We start from the raw sequence: 24,368 nt of genomic DNA on the forward strand, positions 1-24,368 counted from the left end.
GCTGCAGAATGGGACCAAAAATTGAAGGTACTCAATTTGATATCAAAAACGTAATAAGCAGAAACAAATGATTAAATTTTAAGGAGGAAAGAAGAGTTTCTGGGTTACATTTTAGACAAAATTTTATGTGTATATGTGTAGATGCATTTTTCTGATGAAAGGACACAATGTTTTATCATTTTTCTCAAAGAGATCTCTGACTTCAAAATGTTAAAAACTTTTATTGTAGTAGAGGATGTTTTCCACAATTTTTTTTTTTTTTTTGCGGTACGCGGGCCTCTCACTGTTGTGGCCTCTCCCGTTGCGGAGCACAGGCTCCGTACGCGCAGGCTCAGCGGCCATGGCTCACGGGCCCAGCCGCTCCGCGGCATGTGGGATCTTCCCGGACTGGGGCACGACCCCTCGTCCCCTGCATCGGCAGGCGGACTCTCAACCACTGCGCCACCAGGGAAGCCCCACAATTTTTAGAGTTGCTTTTTAAAGGACATTTCTCAAATTGGAAATCTGTTAAGGACTTTGGTATGACCTAGGGGAAAAACTACCTATCTTAAATGTATCCATAGTTTTCCAATTTTTTCTATTCTCCATGGTCACAATGTCTGTTAACATCCAGCCCCCATAATGGGAGACTGTAGGAAGTCCAGTCCCATGTCCTATAATGTTTGTGAGGGTGTTGGTGTACACATGTGGAGCACATCCCTTCTGCCCTCTTGTTCCAGACGCTGCTTAGGGCTTCTCTGACATATCTGGCCACCTCTGTACCACACTGTACAACTGCTGGTCAGGTCAGCTTCACGCCAAGATAGCCCTGCCATCCCCCAGGTCTCAGTAAATACTAGGCTAGCATAGGGAATCGCCAGGACTGAATCTTCTAAGGAATTTTAGCAAAGTAAATATAACTTTAATTGGATATCAGGAATCAGTGCTCCTAAGGGCTATCATCCCTAACCTTTGCTTTCACAAAGATTTCTCAAACTCACCCCCAAGCTTTGGAAGCTTATGCACTTTCCTTTCTTTAATGAGCATTTCCTCTTTCTTGTCACCTCTCTCTCATTTCCCTCCCCAATCCCAGAGCCCTCAGTCCTATTTTCCCCAGCTCAAAATTATATCTTTGTGAAGTTGCCACCCAGCCCACAAATAAAATCACATTCCTTTTATTTAGTAGAGCAATTCAATTAGTTTAAATACCACTCTCCTTCCAGAAGAGGCCTTGCTTTGGCATAAGTGTTTACCTAAACCAAACAGCAGCCTCTATCTTTCCCTGTAATGCAAAAACAGTCTCCTTTTCTTTAAGTACCATCTTTTTTTTCTGCAGAAATTTAAGCAAACAAAAAGAAAAATAGTGAGCTGAGAGAACAAGAAGAAATTATAAGACTAAGAAAAGAGAAGAATGTGGTTGATTATTTTAGTTAATTGTTGGACCAGAAGTTGGGCTCAATTCAATTCCCACGCCACCCCCACTAAATTGGATTAGACTGAGAAAGCAGAGGTCAGACAGAAGGAAAGCCAAAAATTGTTAAATACGTCCTCTGTTGTAAAAGGGATCAAAGTTGTTGAGTTTGTTTGTGAGACAAAATCAATGATTAACTTGGAAATAGTTTTGGTGAGTGATTTCATTTGTTTTTTAAACATGTTTTCAAAAATAGCATAATAAAAGTTCTAATGTTACAAACTAAAACAAGTCTACATAACAAATGTAATCATAGCTAATAGACCCACCCCTAAAAACATTTGACTTTAGAATAAGGCCAATGAAGAATGACATATGAAAAAAAAACAGAAACTTAAAAAAAAAGGAATGGCATATGATAGGACTAGCATAGCGATTACTTCTGTGAATGAGGATGTCTAAATCACTTACCAAAAATAGTGTATTGTATATAAATAAAGAATAAAATACAATAATTTGTATTACTATGATATAACACTGAAACAAAAACATTAAAAATAAAAGGTTGAATAAGGAAAACAAAAAAAAATGAATGTAAGTTTCAAATGGAATTTAAAGTGAATATAGTAGTAATAGCTAACATTTCTATAGTACTGATTTTATGTACATGTTTTAACTGTATCTCTTAAGCATTTAATCCTCATATAAACTCTGTGAGGTGTATACTGTTATTGTATACAAATTTGTTATTATATACAAATATCAAAATTGCCTGTATAACAGAAAAAAAGAAAGTTTATATAAATTCAAAATGCAGAAATTTGAAGTATATGTTTTCAGATCACTGTTCAATAAAACTAGAAAAAAGTAAATTTAAATAAGGAAAACTGACATATTCATACTTTTTAAAAAGTATTCTATAAAGTAACAACTGGGCCAAGAAATCAATAAAGATTAAAACAATATTAAATCAAGAAAACAGCAATAGAATGTTTCTGAAGTGATAAAATATTAACCTTTGTATAAATTGAAACTCTATGGAATGAGGCCAAAGCATTAATCAAAATGAATTTAGTAGTTAAAAAAAATTTTTTTTTTGCGGTATGCGGGCCTCTCACTGCCGTGGCCTCTCCCGTTGTGGAGCACAGGCTCCGGACGCACAAGCTCAGCAGCCGTGGCTCACGGGCCTAGCCGCTCCATGGCATGTGGGATCTTCCCGGACCGGGGCACGATCCCGTGTCCCCTGCATCGGCAGGTGGACTCTCAACCACTGCGCCACCAAAGAAGCCCCAAAAATATTTTTAATGTGATTAAAAATATAGAAGATAAATTAAACAAGTACTCAACTTTTTATCCTAGGAAAATAATTATAATTACCTAAAAGGAAAATTTAGGACAAGATTTATTGTAATAAAAACAAAGTAAAATTACATATTGAATAAAATTTTACAGGCAAGAGATATCCCTTTATCTATGTTCCTAACTTTATAATTCTGCACAGTTTTTATATAGGTTGAGATCATTGATGAGCATTTTATCTTCTGAAAGCTCCTGTTTGAATAGTCTCCCATTCTTTCAAAATTCCTTATTAAAATCTTACTAATAACTTTGATATTTTAAGGAAACTAGATATGAATTTCGCAAATTTCAATTCCAATTCTTAAATATATTTCTTTTTCTGCTTTGCAGTTATTTTCCAAATAGGTCAAGCTTTCATTCTGCCATTTGAGAAAAAAAAATTTTTTAATTGAAACTTTACAAGTTCCCTTTGAAGTGCTAAGAAATAAAAATAGTTTACTAAATCATAAAAGGTAAGAATTTACTGACAAACCAGTACTTATTTGCTAAGGGAAAATGATAAATTTACATGGCAAACACCACCTTAATCAAGTAATCAAAGTTAACATAACCAGTGTGAGACAGAGCAAAGCCATATGTCTGCTGATAGGATGGAGGGAGAATACAATGTCAATTCTGTATCATTGCTGCCAAAGGTGATAACCTGAATCTAACTATGAGAAACCACTGGACAAACCCAAATTGAGAGTCATTCTTTAGGCTAACTGGCCTATTTTGTTCAAAAATGGCAAGCTTGTGAAAAACAATAAAAGACTCGAGAATAGTTCCAACTTAAGGGAGAACAAGAGCACATAATGGACATTATTGGGATTAATGGCAAAGGTTGAGTAAGATCTACAGATTAGACAGTGGTCTCATATCTGTGTTACTTTTTTGACTTTGATAAATGTACAAGAAAAAATTGTGTAAGAAAATTATAACTGAGTAAAAGAATGTCCTCAAATAGTCCTTACTAAAGGAATTTTAAAAGTTATACTTCAGAAAAAGAGTAATCTCAGAAGAATGATCTGACATAAACAAAGACATAAGGAACAAAGAATTTGCTTAACAAACATTGACTAGAAGATAACACCACCACCACTGTATTGTGGGATAAAAGGAAAACCACAAAGAACTAAAATACTCAACAACAATATCAGATAGTTCAGATGTGTTTGGAGTTCTAAGATCTTTGCATTGTTTGGGAAGATGATAAGGATATTCGCCGATTTCAGACTTTAAGAAGCTAAGTGCTCATGATAGAAAGTTCAAGGTAACTACTCTAAGAATAGGAATGTGGTATATATTTCCAAACTTATAGTGAAAAGGAGATGGAATAAAAAACATAATAAGGTTTTTTTAAAAAGCAAGAGAGGAGAAAAAAGCACCATTTAAAGCAAAAACAAAACTGCAGAAGTGAATTTAAATATATCAATATCCATTATTGACATAAATGGAATAAATGCTCCAGTTGAAAAACTGGCATGTTGGGTCAGTTATTTTCTTTTTCTCAGAATGGTTTTAACAACACACACACACACAAATACACAAGTCAGTTATATCTTGTGGATAAGACACACATCTAAAACACATGATCCAGAAATTCTGAAAACCAAAGAATAGAAAAAGATATTCCTAACCCCCCCCCAAAAAAAAGCTGGTATACTTATATTAGTATCATATAAAGAAAATTTTAAAGTCAAAGAATGGAAAAAGATATTTCTAACTAAATGAAAATTGGTACACTTAGATTAGCATCATGCAAAGAAAACTTTAAGGAAAAAATATTATTAAAAATAAACAAGGAGGAGCTTCAAGATGGCAGAAGAGTAAGATGCGGAGATCACCTTCCTCCCCACAAATACATCAGAAATACATCTACACATGGAACAACTCCTACAGAACACCTACTGAACACTGGCAGAAGACCTCAGACCTCCCAAAAGGCAAGAAACTCCCCATGTACCTGGGTAGGGCAAAAGAGAAAAGAAAAAACAGAGACAAAAGAATAGGGACCGGACCTGCACCTCTGGGAGGGAGCTGTGAAGGAGGAAAGGTTTATATCACCATTCGTGGAGGCTGAATATAACGGACGCAAGGCGCACTATGACCAGAAGGTTTTTTCACACTTTACAAATAGTTTTCTATTTTAGCTGTGGACGTCATAGAGTCTCATTTGCAGATAGAAGTAGAAACTGTTATCAGGTTCTTCATATCACGTATCCAAATAGAATGCCCAGTCTTTAGATGCTGTCCAATTTCTTTTGGATAAAGCAAGTGACTCCCAGCAGGACCATGTAGATGAGGACGTTCTGTAGGGAGGAGATCACATCCTCGAGCATCTTCCATTTCCTCTCCTTGTCCAGTGTCGTCTCCAGGCTCTCAATACAGAACATTGCAGCTCTGCCTCGCTGGGCCTCAAGCCTGCGTTCTTTTTTTTTTTTTTTTTTTTTTTTTTTTTTTTTTTTGCGGTACGCGGGCCTCTCACTGTTGTGGCCTCTCCCGTTGCGGAGCACAGGCTCCGGACGCGCAGGCTCAGCGGCCATGACTCACGGGCCCAGCCGCTTCGCGACATGTGGGATCTTCCCGGACCGGGGCACGAACTCGTGTCCCCTGCATCGGCAGGCGGACTCTCAACCACTGCGCCACCAGGGAAGCCCAAGCCTGCGTTCTTCTCTCTCTCTGCCTGAAGCTGGGACGGTTTTAACTTCTTCAAACCTCGGTTACTTCCTATGTAGAATAGAAACCATAGTATCTAACTGATTGCATTGTTGTGAATCTTAAATGAGGTACATTCAGAAAGTTTTACCCAGAGATATTAATATGTTCCTCACCACCCGCCCCTTGCTCCTTAACCTCCTAATACCCTTAGGACTAAACTGTCACTTATTACCCTTCCAACAGGAGATTAAAGGACTAAGACCAATCTATCAATCTCTATCCGATGTCATGCTGTGTCAGATGCTTGCCCTATCTCAGGCATCTGCTCTATTCCCTAAGTGTCCCTGCTCTGGGTCATAGTCTGGGTAATTTAGATGCCAAGCGTAGCAGCCAGGGAAGCTGTATCATGCTTTTCTTTCTGTAGTCAGTGCCATTGCTATTGCAGTGTTTTCTGTTCACTGAACACCAGATCACTACTATTATCATCATCATTGCAACTGATGACAATAATAAAACAATCTCTTGGGCTTTTGCGGATAATGTCAACTCTTCTCACACTATCTGGCTGCTTCTGTCCTATTCCCTCTGCCTGACCTAGAACAGATCCCTGAGCTATCTCTTAGCTGATAATCTCTTTCCTAACTCATTTGATTTTACTCACATTTCCCCTCCAGATTTTAAACGATGAACAAGTTCTGTACAGACTCTTCTCAAAACTGATTTAGTTTAGATTCAGTAGCAGTCTTGTGGGATCATGGAGAGACTGCTAAGTTTAATGCCACAATCATCTCAGCTCCTAAAGAGTATTCATTTCATTGTCAGCTGGTGGGAACAGGCGATTGCTGTGGTATAAGGCCGATTCCCTTCAGTAATGAAGCAAGGAAGGCACTGGGACATTTTCATTTCTGAATTCCAAGTGAGTACATATTGTCATTTCAGATGCTATTCCAAGAGCTATCATTTGCTGGAGTGCATCTGGTACCACATTTATTTACAGCATTCTAATTTTTCTTTAAAACTTAGGGAATGTGGGAAGAAACTGAGGTTATTGATATTGGATATGTAGAGCTCAGCTAGTAAGATAAGGCCAAGTAATATTCTCCAAGGGAAAAGTGTTCAGTTTCTCATCATTTCTCATACTGAAGATAGCACTGACAATAATTGAAAATAGGTAATGGACAATCAGCCAGAGGGTTGATTTGATAACAAAGAGAGAGTCCCAGGGAGAGAAAATCAAGTTGTAAGAGAGGTGAAGTCCTACCATGTAGTAATAATGGAAAATTGTGCAACTTTTTACTTTGATACTAAATCACCTCTTATCCTGCTCTAAATGAGATGAGGAACACAATTTTCTTGTATAAAAAAATAAAGAAGGGAAAGGAAAATGGAAGAGTTGTGTAAGATAATGATAATTGCCTTGCCTTGAGAAAAAGCCATAATACAAAGGAAAATTGTAACACAATACTGAAAAATGAACCCAATATAATTAAACAAGTAACTGAGGATGGAAAAGACAACCAGAAATCAGACACTCAAAACTCAGACTGAAAATTGTCAACAATAGCATACAATGTTAGAGAAAAGTAGGGTAATATTTTCAAGACATTCAGGGGGGAAACGTGTGAGCCAGGGGTTTTATACGCAGTCCTTCAGTGTTTACAGCTATAGACAAATCCATTTTAACCATGTAAGAACTCGGAGTATTGCACTCACAGGCTTTTCCTCAGGAATCTGCCAGAGAACAGTCTTCATTCAATCAAGAGATAATAACAAAGGCCTTCTAGTGAGCATCGTTGCATATATTTAATTATGTCTAAGAGTAAAATAAAGATGAGAGTAAAGGTGGAAGATCAGAATGTAAATGTTAAATGTTCTGAGTAAACAGAGATAACATAACTAAAAAATGGGAGAGGAAAGTATGAAGTTAACAAATGTGAAAAAGTTATAGAGAAAGCCTTAAAATATTTATGAAACGTACATTATATTTGAACACATGGAAAGCTATTCCATATTCTTAAAAAGAAAGAATAAACATCATCAAGATGCTAATTCTATCCAAGATAATATACAACCCCAATAAAAATACCAATTTTTAAAAAGACAGAATTAGATAAACTGAATCTAAAGTTTATATGAAAAATATTAATGAAGCTCAAATTACTATGGAGGGAAAAAACACAGGAGAAAAAGGGCAATGGAAAGTAAGGAGACTAGAAGTAATAGATATTAAAACATACTGTATCGCCTCTAATTAAAACAATGTGGACTGTGTATGAATGGACTGCCTGACATTCCAAGGGAACACATAGAAAACTAAAAATTAGACCCAAGTATGTAGGACAATGTATGTATATTAAATCACTGGGAGAAAGAGACATTTTTCAACAACTGGAGAAATATTGAAAAAAGATAAAATTTAGATTCTAGCCTGAAACTATACATCAGAATAAATTCCACTGATTGATCAGATATCTGCATATTTTAAAAATGAAAATTAAAACCCTATATATGTACCAGAGAAAGTGAATTCCTCTATCAACTAGAAATGGAAAAAGCTTTCTTAATTATGACTAAAACATTTAAAGCTATTAAAGAAAATACAAAATATTTGACCTCAAAAATCTGTAAGGCAAAGAAAGAATTAAAAAAAAAGAAGAATAAGAGATTTAGAGAGGGAAGGAAAAGAAGACTTGCTTTGCCACTATAGTCAGTCTTTCCCCTTCCCAATTTGATCTTAAATGGTTGTGAATAAAGAGGCTGGATAAAATGATTTCTAAAGTCCTTTTAATATTAATATTTTAGAATTCTAATATGCTTGAACTACCTAAATACAAGAAAAAGACAGTTATACGCTTGGTTGAATCTTGGTCTTTTTTTCCCTTCTCAATAATCTGAGCCTATCCTTTTAATCTCTTTGCCTAATGATAAAATACAGGCCCTATTCCACTGTTTCTTCTCCTAATAGCCTTCACTCCTTATTCCTCCTCTCAATATGGTGATCCTGCCATTACCCCATGAGTAGTTATTCAAATCTCATGGATGAGAATTTCTGTTTCCTCAAACCCTCCCGCATCCAGGAACCTTGGAACTTCAGAGTGAACAGACAACAGTTGATTAAGGCCCCTGGGTTTGTGGGATGAGGGTGATGCAGTTAACTCAGAGCTTTCGCCTTGGGAAAGGTGGTAGGGAAGGAAAGTACCCAGTAGTAGGAAGTAAGTTCCATGACCTTTGACTATGATGTTTATCAGTGGTAGTTTGTGAAAAGAAAGTGTAAGGGGGTGAAGAGGCAGATGTGGAAGAGAAGCAATATTGCTCTCAGAAATAGGAAGCTAACTATAAATTTTATTCTAGATAAATATACAACTTTTAGCTATTTAGAATATATTTATTCCAAAAATTGTTTGAGGTTGCTTAAAATAGAAGATGCATTTCTTTTTCCTTTTTCTATTGAAGTATAGTTGATTTACAATATTGTGTTAGTTTCAGGTATATAGCAAAGTGATTTCGTTTTATATATACATGTATATATATGTGTTTTTTAGATTATTTTCCATTATAGGGTATTAGAAGATATTGAATATAATTCCCTGTGCTATACAGTAAATCTTTGTTGCTTTTCTATTTTATGTATAGTAGTTTGTATCTGTTAATCCCATACTCCTAATTTAATCTCTCCCCCCTCCCTTTCCCCTTGGGTAACCATAAATTTGTTTTCTATGTCTGTGAATCTGTTTCTGTTTTGAATATAGTTTCATTTGTATTATTTTTAGATTCCACATATAAGTGATATCATACAGTATTTGTCTTTCTCTGCCTGACTTACTTAACTCAGTGTAATATTCTCTAGGTCTATCCATGTTGCTGAAAATGGCAATATTTCATTCTTTTTTATGGATGAGTAATATTCCATTATGTATCTATATCTCACATCTTCTTAAGCCAGTCATCTGTTGATGGCTCATCAGCTATTGTAAATACTGCTGCTGTGAACATTGGGGTGCATGTATCTTCTTGAATTAGAGTTTTGGTTTTCCAGATACATACCCAGGAATGAGATTGCTGTATCATATGGTAGTTCTATTTTTAGTTTTTTAAGGAAACTCCATACTGTTTTCCATAGTGGATGCACCAATTTACATTCCTACCAAAAGTGTAGGAGGTAGAAGGTTCACTTCTATAGGAAAAAAATCATGTGGTATATGAGATTGAAGGTAATTATATATAAAAGCTTGGATATAAATAGTTTCAAGATTATGTACTTATTTAAGGCATGATACTGTAGCAGCTAAAGCCAAAAAAGGAGAGCTATATTGAGTTATATAATTCCCATTGTCAATTAAAAGTAAGCACATCTTTTTTGAATTAATAGTTCTATTTTATTTATCGATATTTGTTTATTTATTTGAACTCTTTTTAAGAGAGAGAGCTATTTTTTCTATTGCTAAATTCTTTCAATAGTTTACCTGAGGATCCTTATATAGGCATAGGGAAGAAAAGATTTAACAGTGGGTCTGTAACTAGTTTCCTGTCCTCAGGGTTGCTGGAGGGAAGATTGACCTGAACTTGTGCAAACATTGACTTATGGAACAGGAGTCCTTTTAGAAGGGTGTACCTGGTTTATCTAGTTTGAGTCTTGTAAGTAAATCTGAAATTTATGGAATTATGTGCTCCTGCTGCTTTGCTGAAGAATAGGATTTAATTATGTAGCCAGAACAGGTCTATATGATTAATGAGGCATATAAATTCAAGAGACCCCAACTCAGTGATTTCCCTGTGCTTGACTGATACCCAGTTAGATAGCATAACTCTGAAACCAAATGAACTCAGGTGCAGAAATGAGTATTCTAAGAGCTGCATCTGACGTATGGGGCCTCATAGATATTGGTGCTGCTTGCATTATTGTTTTGAATTCTCTGCTAATCATTAATAAAGCTTAAGGCTGAGGAAGACTCTTATTTCATTGATTGATAATTCAGACCTTTGTGATAGTACAGGGATAGTGAACAGTATAAGATACAGCGTATTCCAGTTTATTTTAGAAAGGATGCTGACACATTCTTCACATAACTATTCCTTATAAACAAACTTCATAGCAGCTGAGGGCCCTCTGTTTCTATAGGGACTCAGATTTCTCTGGGACAAATGTGTGGCTTCTTGGAGGTTCGGCTCAGCTCAAGGCTTGAATATCAGTAACTTAGAGTAATGAATCACTAGCTTGTTTATAGACTTCCTTTCACATACTAGTGGTCTTTACAGGGCTTATATCAAGAGCTCTGCAGGGATCCATTTCTAGAGAATGCCTGAAGTGTAAGTATTTATTGGATGAAAAAAAGTTTTTAAGATTTAGAAACAAGATGTGAAGTGTTAAAGTTGGCATTGTTATAAATTTTAAAAGATTCTTCTTTTTTTCTATGGTCTGGAGGCAAGACAATTACATATATGATCTATTAACCATTTATAATGATCACTGAACAGCAAATACCAATTCTGGATGCATTGAAATGGAAGTCTGAATCATTCTTTTATGAGTATTACTCGCTTATAAGAGTACTCGGTATATATGCTTTGTATTTATAAATTGTTAGGTTTATAGTACATGTCTATTTTCTAAAACTTAAAAAAAATTTTCCTATTAAATTTTCCTGCTGGATAAAGAAGGTATGATCCAGTGCAAATAAATTTTGTTTTTGCTCCTGGAATACCCCTCATTGTAAATTAACAAATGGTCTTTTAGCTGATTGAGCTGAATCAGTCCCCTAGAGCTTATCACAGTAAATTTATATTTTTTACCTATAAATATGAGTATCAGACCCTGGCCTCATGGGGACTCTACCAGGGCGGAGATACCTGGGGAGGCCCTACCTATAGCTATGAAACTTTCCATCTGTTCTAGGTACACCTAACAGTGAAAACACCTCCTTGTTAGGAAAGCAAAGTAAGGAGGGAGGGGACAAAATAGAATAACTTTAAAAATGGGGTTTGAAAAGAGGAGATTATGGAATCTCTTGAGTCATGGCTCCCTGAATCCCTGAATTATACTGGTACAGTGAATGTATTTTTACATTCTGAATGTAGTGATGTTTTACTGGACAGTATTGTCTACATCACACCCAAGGTGATATGTTTAATCAAATCCATTTAATTGGCCAATATTTTTAAATGCCTGTTTTTGCTTAGCACTGGAGCTCTGTGCTAGGGATACAAGATAGTAACAAGATAGTTAGAGCTCCTTCCCTTGGGGAAACCACTATCTCAAGGGAGAAATAGACATTTAATTAAGCACCCAGTTGATTATTTAATTATAATTGTGAGAAATACCTCAAAGGACTGGAGCTCTGTGCAATGGAAAGGTGTAAGCAGATGATCTGATGTGAAGTGAGGTTCAGAGAAGTGCCTTTAATTGCCCAAGATCATACAGCTTAGAAGTAGCAAAGCAGAAATTTGCGTCCAGGTGGAATCTTACTCTGATGCACTACATTTGCTGCCTCCAACTATGCAGCTAAAAAGTGCCATGTGAGCAAAAGGAATGGTGCGTTGGTCTTCCACGACTGCTGCAGCAAATCCCCACAAATTTAGTAGCTTATCTTAATTTCTCTAGGTTAGAAGTCCAACACTTCTCATGGGCTAAAATCAAGGTGTCGGCAAGTCTGTGTCCCCTTCTGAAGGGTGCAGGGGAAAATCTGTTTTCTTGCAGAATTTTCCATCTTCAAGAGGTTGCCTGCATTCTTTGGCTCATGGTCTCCTTTCTCCCTCTTCAAAACCAGCAATGATGAGCTGGATCCTTCCCACATCACATCACTCTGACATACCCTTCTGCTTCCTTCTTCTACTTTTAAGGACTTGTGATTACATTGAACCCATGCAGATAATCCAATATAATCTCTCTATTTTAAAATCAGCTGATCAGCAAACTTAATTCCATCTGTAACCTTAATTCCACCTTGCCATGTAAAGCAACCCATTCACTGGTTCCAGGGATTAGGATGTAGGTATCTTTGGGGGCCATCCTTCTACCCACCACAGAAGGCGTATTAATTGTGGCTCAAGAGTGGAGGAGTCAGAGATGGTGTTTGGTAGAAGAGTCCATAAATAGGAAACTGGAACATCATGAACAGACATGGAAAAGAGTTTCAAGTATGATCAAAGAAGAATAGTAAATTTGATTGTCTTTCTTCTAGACCATAGGCACTCTAGTGGGGAGGCTGTGAAAGAAATACAGTGGATGCTAGTTAGAATAGTTAGGGTAGACCAGGTAATAGTGGCCTTGATTAGCAAGTTATACAGATGGGGTTTATCCCAAGAGCAGTGGCGAGGCACTGAAGAAGCTCAGCAAGCCGCAGCATGGTCAGCCTCTACTTTAGTTTCATCCCCTCTCAGATATAGATGGAAAAATGTTCTCCTCTCTGACCCACTAGAACCATATGCAGCCATGAGCCTGGCTGCATGGCAAACAAGAGGGTTCTGAGTAGCACGCTCTTTTCAAGACACCTCCAGCGTATCAGGAAGGAAGAAGGGGCCCCTGGAATCAGCACTGGCCACCCAGAGACTTCCTTACTTTGACGATGGAATCTCTTCACTTTTTATGTTCAAGGTAAACATGTAAGGGAAGAGTGGCCAAGATGGTAGAGTAAGAAGACCCTGAGCTCACCTCCTCCCATGGGCACACCAAAATTACAACTATTTACACAGTAATTATTGATGAGAAAGACAGAAGACTAGCAAAGAAGATCTTCTACAACTAATGATATAAAGAAAGAACCACAGCGAGATGGGTGGGAGGATGGAGAGATGGTACACTTAATACCCCTGGGTAGGTGACCCACAATGGGGAGGAAAATTACAGTTGCAGAAGTCCTTCTCAAGGAGCAAGGGATCCAAGCCCCACATCAGGCTTCCAAGCCTGGGGATCCTGCACTGGGAAGATAAGCCCCCAGAACATTTGGCTTTGAAAGCCAGCAGGGCATACTTTCCAGAGAGTCAAAGCGCTGTGGGAAGTAGAGACTCCACTCTTAAAGGGTACATACAGATGCTTACACACTCCGGGACCCAGGGCAGAAGCAATAATTTGAAAGGAGCCTGGGTTAGACCCACCTCCTGATTTTGGAGAGCTACATGCAAAAGAATTAAGGTGTACTACTCCGTCACAGCATACATAAACATAAATTCAAAATGGATTAAAGACTTAACTGTAAGACCCGAAACCAGAAAACTTCTGGAAGAAAACATAGGCAGTAAGCTCTTTGACATAGGTCTTAGTAATATTTTGGGGGATATATCTCCTCAGGCAAGGGAAACTGAAGCAAAAATAAACCAATGGGACTACATCAAACTACAAAGCTTCTGCACAGCAAAGGGAACTATCAACAAAACGAAAAGGCAACCTGTTGAATAGAAGATAGTTGCAAATGATACATCCGATAAGGGGTCAATACCAAAATATTCAAAGAACTCATACAATTCAACATTGAAAAACAAAAACACAAATAACCCAATTAAAAAATGTTCAGAGCATCTGTATAGACATTTTTTCAAAGAAGATGTACAGATGGCCAAAAGGCGCACGGAAAGATGCTCAAGAGCGTTAATCATCAGGGAAATGTAAATAAAATCCACAATGAGATGTCACCTCTTGCCTGTCAGAATGGCTGTTAGCAAAAAGACAACAAGTAACGAATGTTGGTGAGGATGTGGAGAGAAGGGGACCTTTGTGCACTGTTGGTGGGGATGTTAAATTGATGCAGCTACTTTGGAAAACGGTAGGGAGAGTCTTCAAAATCTTAAAAATAGAACTACCATATGATCCAGCAATTCCACTCCTGGGTATTTCTCCAAAGAAAACAAAACCACTAATTAGAAAAGATATGCACCCCTATGTTCACTGCAGTGTTATTTACAATAGTCAAGATATGAAGCAACCCAAGTGCCTATCAATAGACGAATGAAGACATGGTATATATACAATGGATGATTACTCAGCCATTAAAAAAGAATGAAATCTTGCTATTTACAACAACTTGGATGGACCTAGAGGGTATTATGCTCAGTGAAATGTCAGACAGAGAAAGACAAATACTGTATGATATCACTTATATGTGGAATCTAAAAAACAAAACAAATGAACAAACCTAACAAAACAGAAACAGAGTTATAGATAACAAACAGGTGGTTGCTAGAGGGGAAGGGGTGGGTGGAGGAAAGAAATATGGCAGCGAGATTAAGAGGTACCAACTTCCAGTTGCAGAATGATGAGACATGGGTATGAAATGCACAGTGTGGGGAATATAGTGTAGTGACAGATCATAACTAGATTATCATGGTGATCATTTTGAATTGTATAGAAATACTGAGTCAATTTGTTATGTAACAGGAGCTAACGTAGTGTGGTAGGTCGATTATACTTCAAAAACAAGCAAGCAAACAAACGCACTCATAGAGAAGGAGATCAGATTTGTGGTTACTAGAGACAGAGGGGAGGAGGAGTTGAAGGAAGGCAGTCAAAAGGTGCGAACTCCCAGTTATAAGATAAATAAGTACTAGGGATGCAATGTACAATGTGATAAATATAATGAACACCTCTATGTTATTTTTGAGAGTTAAGAGAGTAAATCCTAAGAGTTCTCATCACAAGGAAAATAATTCTTTTCTATTTTTAAAATTTGGTATCTATATGAGAAGATGGATGTTCACTAAACTTACTGTGATGATCGTTTGATGACGTGTGTAAGTCAAGTCATTATGCTGTACACCTTAAACTTATACAGTGATGTATGTCAACTATATCTCAATAAAACTGGAAGAAAAAAATAAACAGGTAGGAAAAAAATCATAATTCCTGTCATGGGTAGATGAGTAGTCTCCTGCCTTTTCAACATTTAAGCCTCCAGAAAGATGCCTTTAGTTTTATTGCAGGTTCAGCCCCTTAGACTTTACCAATCCTTTAGTAGTGAAAAGTTCTACCTGTCACACCTGGCACATCTCTATATTTTCTCTTTGGTTGTCTTTTATTAATTTGAAACGCATTTACTTAGGAGGACTAAAGTGTACAGTGTACAAAGTGACAACTTCATACATTGGCTTTCTAAAAAAAAGTCCCAACTTTTTACCATGCAGGTGCTCACCAGTATAAAATCCTTTAAAATAAATTTTAATACTTAAAAAACAAAGACCCTTAACTTGTGATAATTAAGGTAAGCTGGTAAATAAACTAATCAGTAAAGGAAGAAATAAATTCTTTATCCTGTCTTTCTTATCAAATTTGTAGCATTGTTTAGCCAAGTATTAATAGAGGAGATACTCTTTTTCTAAAGGAATTCCAGCTAAAAAAATGAAGAAATGGTAGAAGTAAAAAATCATTATGCAAATTCTAATAGGTTATTTGAGCATAATATCATTATGCAAATTCTAATAGGTAATAATCATCAATGACTGTAATATCACAAAAATAGATGATATTGGACATTTTGTGCCCTGATGGAAGAATATTACCACATCTATGAAGTAGTCTAGAAGAAAAATTGACCCTGATTCTGCTCAAGCTTTTAGATCCAACTACCAATTTTAGTAGTATGAAATTTAGAGGAACATGTTAAATGCCACCAGTGGATACAATGACAACATCCAGACATCAGGACAAATGCCATATTTCTTCAACAATTAAGTTTCAAAGAGGAAGAAGAAAGATAGAGGGGGAACTGGTAAACTAACAGAGACTTGAGAGATAGAGCAATCAATTGCAAGGTGGGTCTTACTGGATTCCTATTCAAAGAAACAACTGTAGAACATTTTTTTATATTTGTAAGGAATTGGAAATGTGAAACTTCCAAGATATTTAATGATATTGAAAGATTGTTACCTCATATTTTAGATATTATAATGGTATTACGGTAATGTATATAAAACAGTCCTTACTTTTTAGGGATACATATGATATATTAGTGGATGAAATCATATGACACCTGAGGTTTGCTTCCAGTCCAGGAGAAGGGGAGAGATGAAACAGAGTTGGCTATGAATTGATGATTTTTGAATCGGAGTCCCAGAAGCATGGGGATTCATCATGCTCTGTGGTTTGAAGTTTTTCATAATAAGAAGTTAAAGTTAAAAATAGAGATATGTCTTTTTTAAGGCTGAATGATATTCCATTGTATGCATATAGCACACTTTCTTTATCTGTTTATCTGTCAGTGGACTTCTAGGTTGCTTCCATTTCTTGACTATTCTGAAAAATGCTGCAATAAATACAGGAGTGCAAATATCTCAAACCTTGGGGACATTATGCTAAGTGAAAGAAGCCAGTCACAGAAGGACAAATACTGCATTTCCTCTTATACAAGGCATCTAAATAGTCAAACTCATAGATGCCGAAAGTCAAATGGTGGTTGCCGGGGCCAGGAGGTGGGGGTATTGGGGAGCTGCTGTTCAACAGATATGTTTACAGCTATGCAAGATATAAAATCTCTAGGAATCCATACAACATTGTGCTTATAGTTAACAATATGGTACTGTGCACTTAAAAACTTGAGGCTAGGTCTTACGTGTTTTTAAAATAAAAAACAAAGATATGTCACCATTTTACATATTTTGATGACAAATGAATAATTGAAGGATGATTGTCAAATATTGCATTCCTTTTCTTTCCCATTTGTTATAATCTCATCAGACATTTTACTTAATCTGGAGAGCTAGTGTATTATCCAAACAATTCCAACAAAAACATTTACATTTTTACTTTGTAGGTAACGATCTTATTCCGCCATGACACTACATGACATAAATTGAGTTTACTGGCAGAGAACTAGAGTTTAATTATCGACACACCGGTCATTTACCTCTAATTCCATCTGGTAAAATCACGCTATGGTTGACATATCTCAGGGAAGATATATGACCTTTAATCTTAGAACCTATAAAAATACTGACTAGATAAGACTTAGAACCATGGTCTATGAATCTTTAATCTTAGAACCTATAAAAATACTGACTAGCTAAGACTTAGAACCATGGTCTATGAATCATTACATCTGCATTGTAGCCTTAGCTCTACCTATCAAACTACATTCTTTTATGGCCATTCAGATGATTTGGTTTTGGAACAGGGCTAATACTCACTTGAAGGAGAATGATGGGGATTAGTGTATTTGAGAATGTTTTAGCCCTTAACATGAATTTTTGACTGATGATTTCAAAGTGTAATTAATTAATGAAAGTAATTTCAACCCTAAGCATATTTGATAAAATATTTGTGATATCTACTACTGACATGCTTGGCGGTTAAAATACAGACTTTGGGAGTTTACTGTGTTGTAGGCAATGAGAACAATTTAATTAGTGCTTCTATAAAGACAATGTTAATTTTTTAATACGGCTCCTTGCAAAAGTTTCACCCAACTTAAATTAGTTTCTCCTATGTTTTCTCTTGTAATAACTCATGGAAATAAGTGAGAACCATAAAGTCTGACGTAGATAACAAGCAGGAATGAGCACAAAGACATTGAGGGGCTGCCACTTCAGTTACTTATTGAGGATCTTAGTCTGGTCTTTTACCCAACTTTTCACATTTTACATACCATCTTAATATTCTAGGACTTTTAAGATGGGATGGACATCAAAGCATCAAGCTCACAGAGTTATTTGGCCCCTTTGATATCAGATGATATAGGTCGCTGGGTCACATGAGCTTCCCCATAGCTCTGAACCAGGAGGTTTACTTAAAAGACATCTTAAAATGATTTATCTATAACTCTAGTCCCACTTTAGAAATCCTAGTATTTCTCTGTAAAGTTGTTATTGACCTGTTGTCACAGGAGCAAACTTAAGCTACTCTGGAAAGGGTAGTTATAGATTTTTGTTGCTTTAGCCACACGCTCCTCCCCAGGTTCCCCTGTTTGTGAACCTTGCATTTGCAAGGTTCAACCTGGTTCAACCTGGCTGACTATACTGGCACAGTCTGTGGCTGCAAAACAGTTGCTCCTTACGTAAAGCTATTTGGTATAAGGAGTGTTCTTGAGACCATGACCTCATTACTATGGTATCCTAATCAAGCAGGGAAACCTTTGAAATACAACCGTCATACTCAGTTGCCTACCAGAGTAAACTCTGAGGACCTGAGGGCTGAGAAATTGTTTGAACTGAGACCTTGGCAGTGGCTGATGAACTATTTGGATTCTTTTTAATACTGAAATTCTCTCTTTTTAGTTCACCTCCTGTGGCCTTAAGAATATAGGGCTACTGAGGTATGACCAGGAACAATCTTTACTTACAGTCTCCACCATAGTGGCTGGGTTTTTTTGGCCTTAAATATTATCTATAAGCCAAAGATTTTAACAATTATGGAGTGAAGGTCCCAGATAAAGTGGGGAAAACAGCCTGTATAGTGATCTGTAAATCTACAGATCTGTAAATCTACATGAGAGTGACCATTTGACATTTGACCTAAGTTTTGTAATGTTCAATAATGTCTTCACTGGGCTTCTCTGTTGGCGCAGTGGTTGAGAGTCCGCCTGCCGATGCAGGGGACACGGGTTCGTGCCCTGGTCTGGGAAGATCCCACATGGCGCGGAGCGGCTGGGCCCGTGAGCCATGGCCGCTGGGCCTGCGCGTCCAGAGCCTGTGCTCCACAACGGGAGAGGCCACAACAGTGAGAGGCCCGCGTAATGCAAAAAAAAATAAATTAAAAGAATAATGTCTTCACAAAAAAATTCTCTAAGGATGTAGGAATATTTGTTTTGCAAAATAGAAGTAACTTAATTTTCTTCCATTATAAAAGGAATATATGTATATTCATTGCAAGTAATTCAGAAAACACAAAAACATAAAGAAGAAAATTAAAATCACCATAATTTCATCACTGAAAGATGAATTCTGCTTACAATTGACTACACATTTTTCCAGACCTTTAAAATATATCTTTTTATTCTTATGAAGATATGATCATACTTTATATACTGTTTTATGACCTGATCCCCCATCCCAGAAACACACAAACACGTACACACACAGACAAACACACATGCACACACACCCCACTGGAATTTTTCCATTTAAAAAATGTGCTTATATACAACCAAAACATAAAGATGTGGAATAACATCTAATCAGAGGGTTTTCTATTTAGGTGCAGGAAAAGTAAAGGATTATTACTTAAATATTAGAAATACCAGAAGTTTCTATGTTTCATAAGGATCACATACCCAGGTTAACATGGCAGAGGCACCAAGGCAGAATTTTGAGAAATATGTCTTTCAGGTATGATACAGAAATATAGTGGTACTCTCCCATATGGCTGAGAACAACAATCCAGTTTTCATCTTACAATTTCAAGTCTACATTTGTATTTTTCTTTAAGACACTTTATTGCTGGGCTGGTTACCAATAGTTATGCATAAATTTATTGGTTACCAGCTATATGGTGAGCTCTCCATATCCTTGTTGCTATATGAAAGCTGAATAAGAGGAAGGTAAAAAGCAGTTGCTGTTTCTTTACGTCAGCAATCAGTAAAAATGAGAGAGCGCTTCTGAAGGAGGTCCTGGACCTGGCAGTGCTTACAAATTCCAGCAGCCAAGGTCAGTGTGGTTAGAAGCCTTGAGGCATAAGCAGGCATTCTGGCTTTTAAGTTGCAGTTTTTTAGACTGCATGTGGCAGTAACAACTTGTCTGCTTTAGAGATTGCCTAAAAAAACCAGGCATACTCAAACCTAATTTTCCTATATCAGACTGAATTTACCAAATTCTTGTCCTGAATAAGAGTTATCTTGCTGAATATAATAAGGTGTCTCCTTTTGTCATGTGATCATAACTCAAAGAATGCTAAATATATACCTAATATATTTAAGATTTATCTAGTCAAATAATGTTTAATTCACTAGTGGAAGAATTAAAGGCTAGAGAAGTGACCTGTTACACAGATAATTGCTGACAGAACTGTGATAGGAACCCACGACTTGACACCTAGGGGGTCTATTAGACTATTAGTCTATTGTAATGGATTAACAATGTCTTTTATTTTTTGTATTCTGATGCTTTGAAATCTGGGGCCTTTCTGACCCAGAGGGGCTACCCCTCCAGAATTAGCCAGCTCTCAGAGATAATAAACAACTTGCTCATCAGAACACTTTCTGATGGCAAATCAATCAATCCAGAGCCCACATCCCTTGGGCTCTCACACTCCCAGTCACTATCCATCTGCCCTAATCATCTCAGGACCAGGTACCAGACAACTAGGGACAGTCCCTATGCCCTGGAACCCACTGAAATTATTCAGACTGGCTAATTCTAAGCCTGCTTACCCTGTCTTGCCTGTTCCTTCCTGTGGAAATCACAGTAAAGGTGTGTCCCCATATTTCCCCCTCTCCCTCTGCCTCCTGTCTGACCCTAGTGCTTCCCTATGTGGCCCCCCCATAACATGGCAATGTCTTCATTTCTTGTGACCTGTGAGTGTAACAAGCTAGTTTTTCAATGGCAGTGATCTCTGGATCTGTTGGCCTTGCCATACCTGAATAAAAATAAATCTAATATTAAAACACATAGACCCCTCTTAACATGATAAACTTCAGCTATGTTACTACCACCAAATGAGCATTATATGTACAGAGATTACAATCATTTCTTCTGTTTCTGCTTAATACCAATGCTGTCATCTCTAATCATTCAAGTCGATCTGAGAGAGGTCAGTACTACACCCCTGTAATAATAGTGTGTATATTTTAATATGTACATAATATTACAAATACTGTACATATTTCAAACTTTCTTCCCTTTCAGTTTTTCCTTTTCCTCCTCCAGATTCAGAGTCTCTGGCAAACTGCTCCATTCAGTTCAAAGCACACAAGGCATATGGCCTTTTGGTTTTGTTTTGGTAGTCCTGGGCTACTTATGACAGACAATGTTCTTGCAACATGCTAGAAAGAAAGATGTGCCTAAAATCCACACCATTCACAAACGATATCCCAATGACCACTAAGAGGGCCCACCACCAGATGGGAAAGTAGGAAGAAGACTTCAGGGATTTCAGGTTTTGGAAAAAGCATTTGGGAGTTCTCAGAGAGAGGGAAAGTTTTCATATCAGAATTTAGAAAAGTCTGTCCTTTTTTTTTTTTTTCTGCGGTACGCGGGCCTCTCACTGATGTGGCCTCTCCCGTTGCGGAGCACAGTCTCCGGACGCGCAGGCCCAGCGGCCATGGCTCACGGACCCAGCCGCTCCGCGGCATGTGGGATCTTCCCGGACCGGGGCACGAACCCGTGTTCCCTGCATCGGCAGGTGGACTCTCAACCACTGCGCCACCAGGGAAGCCCCCTAGAAAAGTCTGTCTTTTTAAACTAAAGATATGTAGAAAAAATTGCTTTCACCTATTGGGTTGAACTCCAGGAAATTTCTAATTTTGTAGGTGAAAAATGGTTGAATGTTGACAGTTTCCTATGGCTCAACTTATTAGTAGAGTAGAGTAGGGTTTTTCTCTGCTAAGCACTGCTTTTTATCAATGTGAGTGAAAGGAGGCCTTACTGATAACAAAGATAAACTCTTACTCATATTTTAATTATCCAGATCTATAGATAGAAGATTATAGCATAATTCTCACTGACAAAATCTTACAGGCACAGTGACTCTTGCCTGTAAATCAAAGAAAGGAAGACAGAGCAACCTTTCAGGATTGAGAAGACAGAAGCTCCCCTTCTGGTTTTCAGAGGAGAGTTTGTTTTCTGCTCTGGTATTATTACTTTCTTGTCATTTCTAATATGACAATTACCAAGCTTCCTAGTAGCATTGACTGATGGTTTGATAACTTTATTTTTATACCTTTCTCTAGCATTTACAGATGGTGAATTTCATACTGGCTCCAAGAAAACACTGACTATTAACTGATTACAGAAGTTTCCTCAGTATTTTTCTCCCTGGTATTATATCTCAACAGGCTTGAATTTGGAAAATGGATGGAGCAGCTGGTAAATAAAGATTATATTAGTAAAGATCTGTGCCTCCTCAGAGGAAAAGGAATTGACTGAAGTGAAAAAGACTTTCTGTAGTGTTTATTTTATTTTATTTTTTTTTTGTGGTACGCGGGCCTCTCACTGTTGTGGCCTCTCCCGTTGCGGAGCACAGGCTCCAGACGCGTAGGCTCACTGGCCATGGCTCACGGGCCCAGCCGCTCCGCGGCATGTGGGATCTTCCCAGACCGGGGCATGAACCCATGTCCCCTGCATCGGCAGGCGGACTCTCAACCACTGCGCCACCAGGGAAGCCCTGTAGTGTTTATTTTTAAAAGTTACATTAGCAGAGCAAACCTCCCAGGAATCTTTCTGTGCCTCCACGACCTCTTCTGTTTGTATATTCCAGGCTATGGTGTCAAAAACACCTTGCATTCATATGCATTGACTCTCTTTCCTCTCTCCTGATGTCTGAATATCTGGAGAACATTAATAAATTCACTTTGGAGCCTGAAGTATACGAGCCACGTAATCTTATATCTCACAGCTAACAGTAGATTAGATGACCCAGGAGACCGACCTTGGACAGTTCCTCAGAAAATATAATCTTGTCTGATTTACCTTTGTGCACAGTTTCTTAGTATTGTGTTGAGAATGAACGTATGCCTTTTTTGTTTGATATGGACACAACTGGGCATGTTCTGGAGGTCTGATGTTGAGGTGCCCCAGAGAAGGAGGTAGAATCAAAGGTTCAGACATGAGCAACTAGAAAAAAGAATAAAAGAAGCAGAAGCAAACAGCAGAAGCAGAAACTAGGATGGTACTTCAGGTTCTTCTAAAATATGGAGAAGAATTTAATAGCCCAAACTGAGTTGACCTTGGATGATATTTGGGACATCCAGGACTCAAAGAGCTGCTCATTTCCGCTTCAGGTAGAATTACGCTGATGCTCTGGAATTTATTTAGTGGTTCAGAGTCCTAGTTCTGGTGGTCAGAGGGGAAAACTAGTATGTGGAGGGGCTTCAGATTTATTTATCCTTCTCAAACTTGGACACCACATAAAGTTTGGCTTATAAATCTCTCTCCTTTGCTGATGAAGGGATGAACTCAGGTATCAGCCTGAGTATAAAGAATATTTCTTTGAATGTTGTTTATGATTAACTTACTTTTAGAAGATATAAAAACTACAGTGTTGGGCTTCCCAGGTGGCGCAGTGGTTGAGAGTCCACCTGCCGATGCAGGGGGCACGGGTTCGTGCCCCGGTCCGGGAAGATTCCACATGCCGCGAAGCGGCTGGGCCCATGAGCCATGGCCGCTGAGCCTGCGCGTCCAGAGCCTGTGCTCCGCAACGGGAGAGGCCACAACAGTGAGAGGCCTGCGTACCGCAAAAAAAAAAAAAAAAAAACCTACAGTGTTTAGGTATACAACGTATTGTTTGGAGTGAGTGAATCAAAGATAATTTTAAACTGGCCATTATGGCATGACCATAAAGATGTTTAAACCTCAAGTATCAGTTTAACTTGTTCTCCCTAAATAATATATGGACGTTTAAGCTAATATAAATTTGCAATAAAGAAGTATAGTATAGAGAAGAGGAGTAGATGACAGAGCAAAGAGAGAAGAAAAAAATGTTTGCTTAGCATCTTCTAGCCCTAAACTGTAATTATTGGAACAGGCATATTATGCTTTTTGCCAGCTGCTTAATAAAGAAGATAGATTGTTTGAGCTCCCTCCACTTCCTTGGCCAAAGACATCAAGTTACACCCAACCAACACCTTTGTTAGAAAGTTCTCCAGGGCTAAAAACCTGTGGCCATACAACAGTGAATTGGAGTGACCCACGGAGGAATTAGCATTGAGGTGCTCTCAAATAAATAGCTACTTACCAGCCCAAAACTATTCCAGATACTCTTAGACGCCACGGTTAAAAGACAGCTTAATCCATGCTTTGTTTCAGGTATCTTCCTGACTTTGAATCAAAACTCTATTTAAGTTGATCCTAGTACGTTTGTGTCTTAAAAAGCAGTTTAATAAGCAAGAGTGAAGTAGGTTTGGTTTGT

The 24,368-nt window shown here is 37.7% G+C and overlaps 1 pseudogene; it reads right to left on the bottom strand.

Annotated features, from left to right (window-relative positions):
- Positions 1 to 4,971: 4,971 nt before the first annotated feature.
- On the bottom strand, positions 4,972 to 5,124 carry LOC112408182 (mitochondrial import receptor subunit TOM5 homolog pseudogene; annotated as a pseudogene).
- Between the last annotated feature and the right edge of the window lie 19,244 nt (positions 5,125 to 24,368).

Source organism: Neophocaena asiaeorientalis, unplaced genomic scaffold (assembly GCF_003031525.2).
Source record: "Neophocaena asiaeorientalis asiaeorientalis breed wild unplaced genomic scaffold, Neophocaena_asiaeorientalis_V1.1 scaffold116, whole genome shotgun sequence".
In the NCBI taxonomy this organism is placed as follows: domain Eukaryota; kingdom Metazoa; phylum Chordata; class Mammalia; order Artiodactyla; family Phocoenidae; genus Neophocaena; species Neophocaena asiaeorientalis.